General features: G+C 40.9%; 1 pseudogene; it reads right to left on the bottom strand.

Moving 5' to 3' along the window:
• Window positions 1-301: 301 nt before the first annotated feature.
• Window positions 302-732, bottom strand: LOC142853682 (DNA-directed RNA polymerase II subunit RPB4 pseudogene; annotated as a pseudogene).
• Between the last annotated feature and the right edge of the window lie 14,369 nt (window positions 733-15,101).

The raw sequence follows: 15,101 nt of genomic DNA, 5'->3' as shown, positions 1-15,101 counted from the left end.
CACCAAGAAAACACAGTAACTATGGTCCAATAGTCACTGTGGAAACAGCAACCAAGACCTTCACCAAGCCAGCCTTTTCTCTCCAAAAAGCCAAGCTGTTGAGTGTTGGCTCACGCCTGTAATCCCAGCACTTGGCTGAGTGAGGTATGAGGCATATCTTGAGTCCGAGGACCACAGAGGGACATTATATCTCAATAAAGCAAAGTGACCCAAGTGTCTTCTGCTTCAGCACTCCTGTGTGAGGCTACCCAGGCTGGGATGTGGTGGCGTTCTGAGCAATCTCAGGAGCAGGGTGTGAACATCAGTACTGGAAGCTGCGCTTGGTCTGGATATTATCGAGAATCTGCTGTAGTTCCTCATCTTCAAACGCCCTTCCAGACTTGAAATCAGAGCTTTGGACTCCTCAGCAGTCTCTGGGCAAAGATTAGCTGAACAGGCCAACTCAAACTTATGTAGCTTTTTCTGGAAAAGCAAGCTACGAACACTGGCAATGGTCTCTCTATTTTTGAAACAACTGAAACGGGCTGTATAGTTCAGGGTTTTCATGCAAACCTCTGAAAGCTCCTGTTCATCTTCTGTGCTCTCATTCTGCTGCTTTCGATGCTCCAGAAGCATGTGAACTTCAGAGTTCAGGAGTGTCTCCACTGTCTCAAACTCTTTCGGAAAGAAGAGTTGAGTGGCATCTTCTTCAATGTCTGCAGCCCGAGGATCACTGCCGCCGGCCGCCATTGTTTTAGAATGTACCTCCACGCTCCCCCTTTGAATTTATGGGAATCACTTACAGGCTACTGTCCAGGTAATCTGACAATGGCTATGAACTGAAACTTCAAAAATTTCAGGAGTTGCTCAGTTCTGAGTGCATTCTCTCTTGGCTGGTCTTCAGTATCTACTGGAATCCCAAAGAATGTGGCTCTTGTTCCCAGGAAGGAAGAGAGATGCGAACAAGGTGTGGACCAGAGACAAATGAGCCAAAGCCACTCCTTAGGTGTTCATATATTCTTCCAGCAGAAGGTGTGCCCGAAATTAAATGTGTGTCTTCTGCCGTCCGGAACTGGATTAAAGGCCTGTGTCTTCCCAACAAATTCAATCATCAAAGGAGTGTCTTTTCCTCCTTGAGATTGAGAACAAACCAATCAAAAATGATCCTTTACAGGTGTGCCCTCCATTTTTGGTTTATAGTTCATTCTAGTTGTAGTCATGTTTGCAAAAAAAAACATCTCTCACAATGGCAGAAATCCCTCCATATAATTGAATTGACCTTGAGATTAAGGAGCTTAGCCTTCATCATTTGCTGTCTGTGCTTTCTGATTTAATTTGAAAATGTTAGTGGTTCAACCCATCACCCAAGCCTTTAAAAAAAACTGCAGTGTGTCACACAGTGTATTCTTCTGTCCACTCAGGTGTACAATGCAATTAGTCATTAGACTTTATTTTTTGTTTTCATTAAATTCTTCTACTACATTTATTTTCAGCTCTTTGGATTTTAGGCTCTATGGTGCTTTCTAATTTTTGGATTTTGTAAGAGGCTTTATGTGTATAAAGGCCCTGGTTGTCCTGGAACTCCGTGTGTAAACCAGGTTAGCCTTGAACTCCCAATCAGATGTGGATGATTCTGCCTGAAGGATGTTGGGATTAAAGGTGAGAATCAGAACCGTTTGACAGTTTCCGGTTTCTTATGAATGATAAATATCAGATCAGCACTGGGGCATATCTCAGATATCACACAGAAAATGGGAACCTATTTTTGACAGGGCTTTGGAGTGAGGATTATGAAAGGTTCCTTGTGAATTCCAGCCAGCCAGCCACCTCTCTTCCCTTGAAGTCTTCCTCTCTAAGGTTTGCCAGGCTCTACCTTTAGTATTGTAGCTGGAGACAGCACCACTGTCCCACCCTCACCCCCTCCCCCAAACCCCACCAGGTGAGTCTCCCAGGAGAGCTGGCAGTGCTTACTGCAGTCACAGCACCTCCAAGTTACAAGCTCCAGGTAGATAAAAGACTGTCCTATTTAGGGATGACATCTGCTTCTGCAGAACCAGCTTGTGGAGTAGTTGCTAGTGTGTGTGGACTGAAGTCTTTGGATCTTGTAAAACTTTAAGACAATTCTGAAGCCATTTCTGACAATTCTGAACCTTCTCAGCCTCCGTGCCATAGTGCTTCCCCTCGTTCCCTGGGGAGCAAGGACCTAAGAGCCATATATGCACATATGTTTCCAGAAATTGGGGCAAGATAACCTTTAAGATGTTGACACAGTTCCTGAACAATTCCCCATTCATGTATGTTTTTATTCAGTCCCTGGGAAATGGGGTCCAAATGACCTCTTACCTCATCTGTTCTGGCAACAGTTCTCCAGCCAATTATTGGTAACAGCCCTTTCTAATAAGCGCAAATCATAATACTAAAAGAACAAGCCCTTTTGCTTCTGTAGCTTTCTCCATTAATAGTAGCCTGTTCCAGCTATTCAAGGTCTCTCAGCTTCTCGAATGCTGAGAGACACTGTCATGACAAAATTAATAAAATTCTCATGCGTTTTTATCAGTTGTGGTGTGAGAGGTAGTCTCTAGCACAACTCCTCTTCAGTGTTTGCATTCTAGGGTCAAACAATCTAAGCCTTGATGGCATCAGAGTTGGTCAGCCTGCTTGGGCCTACACCAGTCATGCAGGGCTTCAGAAAATTTCTTTGTTTCACATTCATTTCAGTTTTCACTTTGAATATTATCTAAGTTTTTATCCATTTTTAGGTGGTTTACTGATTTTTATATCTAGGTTTTGAGTTTTATATATTGAAAATATTCTCCCACTATTGGATATGGAGTTATGGAAAATGTTGTCCTGATCTATAGGTAGCCTCTTTTGCTGATTGGTGTTGGGCCTCTTATGGACTAGTATCTGACATTATTTATAATGCCTTTTGTATTTGCACCACAAGAAACCAATCTATCTTCTTTTCTCAGACCCAACAGAGGTTTTATTGGTTTATTTTCTTTTTTCTCACTTCTACACCAGAAAGGAGTCCTGGTTGTTTTATCATGTCTGTGATCAAGCCTCAGTTAAGAATCAATTTTAGTCAGGTGCTGGTGACACACACCTTTAATCCCAGCACTCAGGAGGCAGAGGCAGGAGGTACTTTGTTAGGGCCAGGCAACTCTAGTCTACATCAACTAATTACTTGGCAGACTATAAAGATACAGAGAAACCCTGTCTCAAAAAACAAACATCAGCAAGCAAACAGTCAAAAAAATCATTTCTAGAAAGGAAGGGTTTTTCAGCACTCAGATTTTCAATGACATAGAAATATATGGGGGGCAAAGTATCTTGTTATTATATAGCTGGGTTATTTGTGCCTGGTGACATTGCGTGCATGTTTATGGATATTTGTACTGAGCATGCCCGAGAACTACAAAAGTGTTCATATGTGTGTGTGTGTGTTTGTGTGTGTGTGCGAATGTGTGTGCATGTTGTGTGTGCGCGTCTATGCAGTTCTCTACTTTCCAAGACCTGACCTGTTTATCAGGTTATCATTTGTGGTATTTTGAAGTATTTGCCTCCTAATAGGAAAGGCATTTGCAGATGTGGATTAGGTGGAGTGGTATGGCCTTGATAGATGAAGTATGCCACTGTAGAAGCAGGCCTTGACCTCTCATCTATGCACAAGCCATTGTTAGAGTATCAGTTCACTTCCTATCACCGAAAATTCACGTGTATGTAGAATGTCTGTTTACACACTACAGTGTTGAACATCATGACAAAGGACTAAGCATCTGAGAGTGTAGTCACCCAATCAAATTATTTCCATCATTAGGGTTGCAATTATCATTATGTTTCTTTGCAGCAACAGAACCATAACTAATATACAGTTGATACCAAGAACTAGAGTCTTTCTGTGATAGGTGTAATCGTGTTTCTGATGAAGGAATATGCACTATAGTACTGTGGATTAGAAAAACAGTTCAAAGGTTTAAGTGCTCCTCTTAGGGTATACAATTAGGAGAAAAAAGACAGCTGTGCTGATTGGGATTTGAAGGTTGTGTGACTTCACTGAGAGGTTTCAGAGGAAAATAAAATTAGTTTATTCCCTAGGTAATCTTGTGATATATTCATGAAGAAATATCTGGGTTTTGCCCTTTTCTGAACAGTCTGACCAAATATGAAGTTGCAAGATTGGAACTGATCCTTATGGCAGAGGAAATCTCACAACAACACCAACAAAAAAGAATAGTATAGTCTCTGACAAGCTGTTGTTTGTAGTCACACTAAGTAGTATTTATAAAGAAAAGAGGCAAAATGAGCATTAAAAAAATGAAAGATGTAGAAAATTTAAGTTGAAAAGAGCACCAGGAAAGCCATAGAATGGAGTTGAATCTTGTGTTTAAGGAGAAAAACACATTAAGATATGAAATAAAGGGAGTGGTGACATAAGGGCAAGATCAACCTAGTTATTAATAACTAGTGAAAAGGTATTAAAGAAAAGCTTAGAGCCAGGTGTTGTGGTATATGCCTTTAATCCCACCTCTAGTAGGGTATGTGCTGATGGATCCCTGATATTTTGGCAACCTCAGTATCCACAGCAAATTCCAGGGGAGTCAAGCAAAGTTAGTGAAGGAAACAAAGAGAAACCAAAAATTGGTGAAGGTGTAATTAACCACGAACCATGATCTAGCTAGTTACAGAACCTGTCCACCTTAGCTACATGGTTCTGACATTAAAGTTAAAAGTAGAAGAACGGCATTTAAGTATCTTGCCTTTCACATAAAGAAAGCGGTTGAGGCCAGGCATTCGTCAAGAGTGACACTCAATGGAAGCCTATAGTTAAATTGTGTGAAGGTGTGAACTTGAAGCTTGTATTGCCAGAGTACACCAAGATTTTTTGGATGGAAAAAAAAACGTGTTTTCGGCACGGAGGTGAAGAGTCCGTGGCATCCAGATGAATGGACGCAGAGAGGCCAGACGCGATGGAGAGACATCACATTCAGGAAGAGGCTTTGGGGGACCGGCACTGGGGCAGACACAAGCAGCAGGGACCAGCACGGAGGCAGAAGCAAGCAATAAGGAGAGCAGATCCCCCTACTACTATTAAAACAAAGATGTAGGCCTCTGGTTAGCCAGGTCACTGGCAAATGGGGAGCCTGGTCCTGTCCTGAAGACACTTCGGAGGGGTGAGAGGGTTCTTGGCCTGCAGCAGGAACCAGGAGACAGAGCGAGGGCATTTCGTAAGCAGAGCCCTTGGCCAGCAGGGAAACCTGATCCGGTTTTAAAAAGACCCATTAGATAGGATCAATAGGAGGAGATGGGCACATAAAGGCAAGAATTAACCAAATAATCTCAAAAACAACATGAAAACACCAGAACCCAATGATATTACAACAGAAGTATTTGAACAACCTAACACATAAGAAGTGGAAAAAAATTGACTTTATGAAACCAATAGCGTCCCGTAACAACATGTAAAAAATGCCCTTATAGAAATGGATGAGAAGTATAACAAAAAGTTTGAAGAAATGAGTAAATACATACATGATACCCTGGGAAACCAAGAAAAAACGATCAAACAGGTAATGGAAACAGTTCAAGAATTGAAAACTGAAATGAAGGCAAGGAAGAAAATACAAACTGAGGACCAGCTAGATATGGAAAATCTAGGTCAGCGAGCAGAGTCTACAGAAACAAGCATAATCAATAGAATACAAGAGATAGAAGAAAGAATCTCAGATGCTGAGGACACCATAGAGAAAATAAATGAACAGATCAAAGAAAACAGCAAAGCCAACATATTCTCAACAAAAAACATTCAGGAAATATGGGACACAATAAAAAGACCAAACCTAAGAATAATTGGAATAGAAGGAGGAGAAGAGTCACAGCTCACATGCCCAGAAAATATTTTCAACAAAATTATGGAAGAAAACTTTCCCAATATAAAGAAAGATATTCATTTGAATATTCAAGAAGCATACAGAACACCAAACAGACGGGATCAAAGAAAAACATCTCCTCGCCATATAATAATCAAAACACAAAGTATACAGAATAAAGAAAGAATATTAAGAGCTGCAAAGGAAAAAGGCCAAGAAACTTATAAAGGTAAACCGATCAAACTTACACCTGACTTCTCTATGGAAACTATGAAAGCCAGAAGGTCCTGGATAGATGTACTGCAAAAGCTAAGAGACCATGGATGCAAACACAAACTACCATACGCAGCCAAGCTATCGTTCATTATCAATGGAGAAAACAAGACATTCTGTAGTAATATGAGGGGCGGGGCTGCGTCCCCAACACCCCGGCCACCTGCACGGCTACCTTTACCAGAAATAATTACATGGACACTGTATTCTTTTAAAGACTGCTTGGCCCTTTAGCTCTAGCCCTTACTGGCTAATTCTGATATCCTGATCAACCCATTTCTAATAAACTGTAGCACCGGTCTTACCGGGAAGATTCTAGCCTAATTCCATCCTGGGTCAGAGCTTCATGCGTGTATCTTCCCTGGAGCGGGGAGCATGGCGTCTCTCTGAGGCGTCTGCTCCCGAGAGGAGAGCTGTCGAGTCTGAGCTCACTTCCTCTTCCTCCTGGCATTCTGTTCTGTTTACTCCACCTACCTATGTCCTAACCAATAAAATGGGCCAAGGCAGTTCCTTTATTAGCCAATGACCTTCCTCCATCAACATTCCAGGATAAGAAGAAATTTAAACAATACATAGCCACAAATCCAGCCCTACAGAAAGTAATAGAAGGAAAATCGCAACCCAAGGAATCCAACACTGCCAACACTGCCTATAATAACTCAGGCATCTAGCGACCCTTCACTAGCACATCTCAAAGAAGGGAGACACACAATCTCTACTACCAAAAGCAATAAGAATAACCGGAGTAAACAACCACTCGTCATTAATATCACTTAATATTAATGGGCTCAATTCACCTATAAAAAGGCACAGACTAAAAGATTGGATACGAAAACAGGATCCAACATTCTGCTGTTTGCAAGAAACACATCTCAACCACAAAGACAGGCACCTACTCAGAGTAAAGGGGTGCGAAAATGTGTTTCAAGCAAATGGTCCTAAGAAAAAAGCAGGTGTGGCCATACTAATTTCTAACAAAACTGACTTCAAACTAAAATCAATCAGAAGAGACTGAGATGGTCACTTTATACTCATAACAGGAACAATTCATCAGAATGACGTCTCAATCCTGAATATCTATGCCCCCAATATAAAAGCACCTACTTATGTAAAAGAAATATTACTAGAACTCAAGGCAGACATCAAACCACACACACTAGTAGTAGGAGACTTCAACACACCTCTCTCTCCAAGTTACAGGTCAATCAGACAGAAACCTAATAGAGAATTAAGAGAATTATTGGAGGTAATGAGGCAAATGGACTTAACAGACATCTATAGAACATTCCACCCAAATAGGAAAGAATATACCTTCTTCTCTGCAGCTCGTGGAACCTTCTCAAAAATTGAACACATACTTGGAAACAAAGGAAACCTCCAGAGATACAAAAAAATATCAGTGTCCACCTCTGTCCTATCTGATCACCACGGATTAAAATTAGAAGGCAACAACAATGCTACCCACAGAAAGCCGACAAACTCATGGAAACTGAACAGTCAACTACTGAACCACACCTGGGTCAAGGAAGAAATTAAGAAAGAAATTAAAGTCTTCCTTGAATTTAATGAAAATAAAGAGACAACATACTCAAACCTATGGGACACAATGAATGCAGTGCTAAGAGGAAAGTTCATAGCACTAAGTGCCCATTTAAAGAAACCGGAGAATGCATACATTGGGGACTCAACAGCCCACCTGAAAGCTCTAGAAAAAAAAGAAGCAGACGCGCCCAGGAGAAGTAGAAGACTGGAAATAATAAAACTGAGGGCTGAAATCAACAAAATAGAAACACAGAAAACAGTCCAAAAAATCAATGAAACAAAAAGCTGGTTCTTGGAGAGAATCAACAAGATCGAAAAACCCCTATCCAAACTAATTAAACGACAGAGAGAGAACATGCAAATAAATAAGATCAGAAATGAAAAGGGGGACATAACCACAGACACAGAGGAAATTAAGAGAATCATTAGATCTTACTACAAAAGCCTATATAACACAAAACTGGAAAATGTAAAAGAAATGGACACTTTTTTAGATAAATACCATATACCAAAGTTAAACCAGGACCAGGTGAACAATCTAAACAGACCTGTTGGTTGCGAAGAATTAGAAGCTGTTATCAAAAACCTCCCTACCAAAAAAAGCCCAGGACCAGATGGTTTCAATGAGGAATTCTACCAGAACTTCCAAGAAGAGCTAATACCTATACTCCTTAATGTATTCCACAATATAGAAACAGAAGGGTCATTACCAAATTCCTTTTATGAAGCTACAGTTACTCTGATACCAAAACCACACAAAGACTCAACCAGGAAAGAGAATTACAGGTCAATCTCACTCATGAACATCGATGCAAAAATCCTCAACAACATACTGGCAAACCAAATCCAAGAGCACATTAGAAAAATTATCCATTATGATCAAGTAGGCTTCAGCCCAGAGATGAGGGCTGGTTCAACATACACAAATCTATCAATGTAATCCACCATATAAATAAACTGAAAGAAAAAAGCCATATGATCATTTCATTAGATGCTGAAAAAGCATTCGACAAAATTCAACACCCCTTTATGATAAAGGTCATGGAGAGAATAGGGATACAAGGATCCTACCTAAATATAATAAAAGCTATTTACAGCAAGCCAACAGCTAACATTAAATTAAACGGAGAAAAACTCAAAGCCATCCCACTAAAATCAGGAACACGGCAAGGATGTCCACTCTCTCCATACCTCTTCAATATAGTGCTTGAAGTTCTAGCAATAGCAATAAGACAACATAAGGAGATCAAGGGGATTCGTATTGGAAAGGAAGAAGTGAAACTTTTGTTATTTGCAGATGATATGATAGTATACATAAGTGACCCCAAAAATTCTACCAAAGAACTCCTACAACTGATAAACACCTTTAGTAATGTGGCAGGATACAAGATCAACTCCAAAAAAATCAGTTGCCTTCCTATACACTAAGGAAAAGAAAATAGAGAGGGAAATCAGAGAAGCATCACGTTTCACAATAGCCACAAATAGCATAAAATATCTTGGGGCAACCCTGACCAAGGAAGTGAAAAATCTATTTGACAAGAACTATAAGTCTTTGATGAAAGAAATTGAAGAAGACACAAGAAAATGGAAGGACCTCCCTTGCTCTTGGATTGGGAGGATCAACATAGTAAAAATGGCAATTCTACCAAAAGCAATCAATAGATTCAATGCAATCCCCATCAAAATCCCATCAAAATTCTTCACAGATCTGGAGAAGAAAATAATCAACTTTATATGGAAAAACAAAAAACCCAGGATAGCCAAAACAATCTTATACAATAAAGGATTGTCTGGAGGCATTACCATCCCTGACTTCAAACTCTATTACAGAGCTACAGTATTGAAAACAGCTTTGTATTGGCATAAAAACAGAAGTCGAACAATGGAATCGAATAGAAGACCCTGACTTTAACCCAAAACCCTTGAACACCTCATTTTCGATAAAGGAGCTAAAAAATATACAATGGAAAAAAGAGAGCATCTTCAACAAATTGTGCTGGCATAACTGGATGTCAATTTGTAGATGAATGAAAATAGATCCTTATCTATCACCATGAACAAAACTCAAGTCCAAATGGATTAAAGACCTCAATATCAGTCCGAACACACTGAACCTGATAGAATAGAAAGTGGGAAGTACGCTACAGCACATGGGCACAGGAGACCACTTCCTACGTATAACCCCAGCAGCACAGACACTAAGGGCATCATTGAATAAATGGGACCTCCTGAGAGTGAGAAGCTTCTGTAAAGCAAAGGACACTGTCACTAAGACAAAAAGGCAACCGACTTACTGGGAGAAGATTTTCACCAACCCCGCAACAGACAAAGGTCTGATCTCCAAAATATATAAAGAAATCAAGAAACTAGACCATAAAAGGCTAATCAACCCAATTATAAAATGGGGCACTGAGCTGAACAGAGAATTCTCAACAGAAGTACTTCAAATGGCCAAAAGACACTTAAGGTCATGCTCAACTTCCTTAGCGATCAGGGAAATGCAAATCAAGACAACTTTAAGATACCATCTTACACCTGTCAGAATGGCTAAAATAAAAAACACCAATGATAGCCTTTGTTGGAGAGGTTGTGGAGAAAGGGGTACACTCATCCATTGCTGGTGGGAATGCAAACTTGTGCAACCACTTTGGAAAGCAGTATGGCGGTTTCTCAGGAAATTCGGGATCAGCTTACCACTGGATCCAGCAATACCACTCTTGGGAATATACCCAAGAGAGGCCTTATCATACAACAAAAGTATATGCACTACGATGTTCATAGCAGCATTGTTTGTGATAGCCAGAACCTGGAAACAACCTAGATGCCCTTCAATGGAAGAATGGATGAAGAAAGTATGGAATATATACATATTAGAGTACTACTCAGCAATAAAAAACAAGGACTTCTTGAATTTTGCATGCAAATGGATGGAAATAGAAAACACTATCCTGAGTGAGGTAAGCCAGACCCAAAAAGAGGAACATGGGATGTACTCCCTCATATTTGGTTTCTAGCCATAAACCAAGGATATTGAGCCTATAATTAGTGATCCTAGAGAAGCTAAATAAGGAGAACCCAAAGAAAAACATATAGGCATCCTCTTGAATATCAACCTTCAGCAAGCGATGAAAGGAGACAGAGACAGAGACCCACATAGGAGCACAGGACTGAAATCTCAAGGTCCAAATCAGGAGCAGAAGGAGAGAGAGCACAAACAAGGAACTCAGAACCGTGAGGGGTGCACCCACACACTGAAACAATGGAGGTGTTCTACTGGGAACTCACCAAGACCAGTTGGCCTGGGTCTGGAAAAGCGTGGGATAAAACCGGACTCGATGAACATAGCGGACAATGAGGACTATTGAGAACTCAAGAACAATGGCAATGGGTTTCTGATCCTACTGCATGCACTGGATTTGTGGGAGACTAGGCAATTTGGATGCTCAACTTACTAGACCTGGATGGAGGTGTGGGTTCCTTGGACTTCCCACAGGACAGGGAACCCTGATTGCTTTTCGGGATGGGGGGCGGGACTTAATTGGGAGAGCAGGAGGGAAATGGGACTCAGTGGCATGGAAGAGACAGAAATCTTTAATAAATAAATAAATTTAAAAAGAGAAAATTTAAGTTAAAAGAGCACCAGAAATTCAGAAGAATGGAGTTGAATCTTATATTTAAGGAGAAAACCATATTGAGATATGAAATAAAGGGAGTGGTGACATCAAAGCCAGATCAACCCAGTTAAGTTAACAACTAGTGAAAAGGAATTAAAGAAAAGCTTAGAGCAAGCTGCTGTGGTACATGCCTTTAATCCCACCTCTAGTAGGCTATTTGCTGATGGATCCCTGAGATTTAGGCAAGCACAGTATCCACAGCAAATTCCTGAGGAGTCAAGCAAAGTTAATAAAGGAAACAAAGAGAAACTGAAAATTGAGAAGGTGTAATTAAACCAGGGACCATGATCCAGCTAGTAACAGAACCTGTCAGCCTTAGCTACATGGTTCTGACATTAGAGTCCCAAGTAGAAGAACAGCATTTAAGTATCTTGCCTTTCACATAAGGAAAGCGGTTGAGGCCAGGCATTTGTCAAGAGTGACCCTCAATGGAAGCCTATAGTGAAATTGTGTGAAGGTGTGAAATTGAAGCCTGTATTGCCAGAGTACACCAAGATTTTGTGGATGCCAGAACCATTGGTTATCTGAAAAGGGTAGCTGCTTCTCTTGTTGGGACCTAAAGCCCCACCAAGGAGGGGGACACCCCAAGACACACTCTCAGAACAGTTGTCAATAGCAAGAGGAATTTTTATTCTGCTGCTGTGGCAGAGATCCCTCAGCCTTGAGAGGAGAAAGAACCCTACTTTGTCTACTACAGGCCCTTTTAAAGGAAAAAAAAAAAAACAAAAACCAGGGAGGTATAGTACAGAATCAAAGAGAAAGTCCAGAAATCATTTGTCAACTATTTTGACTAGTTCATTCAACAGCCAGCTAACTCTAATTGATCAATGCTATGCTGATTACAAGGAGGAACACCTGCAGGTCCTCTCACCCCAGATCCAGGTTCTGGGTCTACTGAAGAATGACTCCAAAGGGGATGGAAAGTACTCAAATCTCCAGTGCATATGTCGTCCTTTACCAAGGTAGTGGTTCCCAGGAAGGGGGGTGCAGTAATGCTAAAGTGCCCCAAAGTTTTTCACTCTAGTGTACCATCAGCCTAAGTGAAAATAGTATGTTGACAGTTAAAGCACTAGGGATAAATCCTGGTTCCACAGTCAGTGGCCGAATCCTCACAACTCTCGATCACATTCAGGGGTTCTAATTTGGTTTTTTGCAGGTTCCATTCTATCAATCCAGAGTCAGTGATCTCTCACTATCTCATATCAGCTATTCCTGTGGTTATCAATACCATGGTTTTGATCCCTAGGCTCGTTCTCTCTCTCTCTCTATTTTCTTTCCATTTTTTAATTGTGGTAAATTGTTTTTGCTTTATAAATAGTATCGTTCAAAATTTCCACTTTCTCCCCTTCTCCCATTTCACTCATGCTCCCCCTCTAAAGCTTCCCTCTCACCCACCAATCCTAAGAGAGGACAGGGAACCACCCTGCCCTGTGAGAAGTCCAAGGTCATCCCCCTCCATCCTGTTTTAGAAAGGTATGCATCCAAGTAGTCTAGGATCCCAAAAGCCAGTACATGAAGTAGAGACAAGTCCCAGTGCTATTATCATTGGCTTCTCAGTCTGTCCCAATTGTCAGCCACATTCATAGAGTCCAGTTTGTTCCTATGATCGTTCAGTCCCAGTCCAGCTGGCTTTGGTGAGCTCCCATTAGATCAGGCACACTGTCTCTGCTGGTAAAACAACCCCTTGCAGTCCTGACTTCCTTGCTCATATTCTCCTTTCTGCTCTTCAACTGAACCTTGGGAGCTCAGTCCAGTGATCCCATGTGGGTCTCTGTCTCTATCTCCATCTGTCGCCAGACAAACGTTCTGTGGTAATATTCACGATAGTCATCAGTCTGACCATGGGCCAAAGTCAGTTCAGGCAGCCTCTCCTCCACTGCCCAGGGTACTAGCTGCAGACATCCCCATGGAACTCTGGGAACCCCTCTAAAGCCAAGCCTCTTTCCAACCCCAAGTTGTCTCTGCATTTGTTGCATATTTTGGAAATTTCTCTTTGTTCTTCCTGGTTACTTATGTAATATTACTTCCCTTTTCAGATCTTTGACGGATTGAAGATTAGATATTTGTAGTTACTCTCGACATTGTTTAGAGTCCTTGAGATAGAATGTTTAGCAAAACTTTTGTTATATGTTTCTTGCTGATTATTATTTCTTTTTTTTTTTTGGTTTTTTGAGACAGGGTTTCTCTGTGGTTTTTTGGAGCCTGTCCTGGAACTAGCTCTGTAGACCAGGCTGGTCTCGAACTCACAGCGATCCGCCTGCCTCTGCCTCCCGAGTGCTGGGATTAAAGGCGTGCGCCACCACCGCCCAGCCTAATTATTATTTCTTATCTTTATTATTTGTACCTCTTGTATGTAGCTGTATTTGGTTTAGCTCTGTCTTATTTAGACAAAATGGAGAGATGTAGGGGAAGGCCAGCAAATAACCTTGCTTGAAGGCCGGGGTCCACTGAAGTTATTTTTTACTTATAAAGATTGCGGGCGTGCTCCCCGCATTCACATCTGCTTTTCTGTTCTCCTCGGGAACCTCGGTATTGTATGTCCTTCCCTTATTAGTGCAATATTCTATAATAATGTCTATCTGCCGTTCATTTACGCCATAACATTTAATTAAGATATCTTATTCCCTGCTCCCATATCTGTCCTTCCTCCATCTCAACAATCCCACTCCCCCAATCTCCCCATCCCTCCTCTTCTCACTACTCTCTCTCCCTCTTCTATCCCCTACAACTTTTCCATGCCCATGCTACCAACTTTTGCCTGGCAATCTTCTCTGCTTCCAATTTCCAGGAGGATCTCTACGTGTTTTCCTTTGATTTCATATTATTATTTAATGGGATGAGGGTGAAGAATGTGTGAGGCAGGAAATGAGAAGGGAGTTTGAACAGGAATAGCTATGCGAAATGAAAATGATCATATTATAAAAATCTTTTAAAATGGAAAAAAAGAAAGTATGTTGCCAGTAAAGACCTGAAAAAAGTTGAATAACTGAAAAGTATTTAGGCATCAGACTTAAATTTGCAGAGTTTGGAGTAAGCACTGATGTTTTTGTTCGAGCTTTGCTTTGGTCTAGTATCTCCTCACTATGTTCTCTTGCCTACTTTTTGAACATAGGTGCATATCTTTTAACATTTTAGGTTGAAAGTGTTTAAAATGGCTTTTGTTTTTTAAGTTTTCAGCAGATTACAATTAAAAGATTATATGAACATCCTCAGAGTGGACATTCAACGTTTAGTTCAAACATGGTTGATACTGTGCTATACAATGGGGGAATTGGAAGCTGCATAAAAAGATATTTGCATTATGATATTACTACAAATTTATAGGGTACAGGGATGAAAGCTGGAAGCTTGAATGTAACCAGCCATGATAAAAATCCCAGGGTGTGGTGTTACTAGGAAGTGTGGCTTTGTTGGAGAATTGTTCCCTTGTTTTTGGATGTGTGTCACTGTGGAGTTGAGCTTTGAGGTGGCATACGGACTCAAGCCATGTGCAGTGAACTACACTACTTCCCATTATCTGTACGAAGAAAATTTACATCCTCATCCCCTGTTCAGCACATTCATCAGCACCATGTCTTCATGCATGCCACCATGGTTAGGCAGGATGATCCTAGACTAAACCTCTGAAGCTTTACTTAGCTAAATATTTTCCTTTGTAAGTGGTCAATGTGTACTCCACAGCAACAGAAACTCTAACTCCACGCTGTGTGCTAATGAACTCCAGTCTATGTGTGGTTTTGTTACACGAAAGTTTGTACCT

The sequence above is a fragment of the Microtus pennsylvanicus genome, chromosome 7 (genome assembly GCF_037038515.1).
Source record: "Microtus pennsylvanicus isolate mMicPen1 chromosome 7, mMicPen1.hap1, whole genome shotgun sequence".
NCBI lineage: Eukaryota > Metazoa > Chordata > Mammalia > Rodentia > Cricetidae > Microtus > Microtus pennsylvanicus.
Note: the sequence above shows the minus strand (reverse complement) of the source record. Positions and strands in the feature narration are given on the sequence as shown.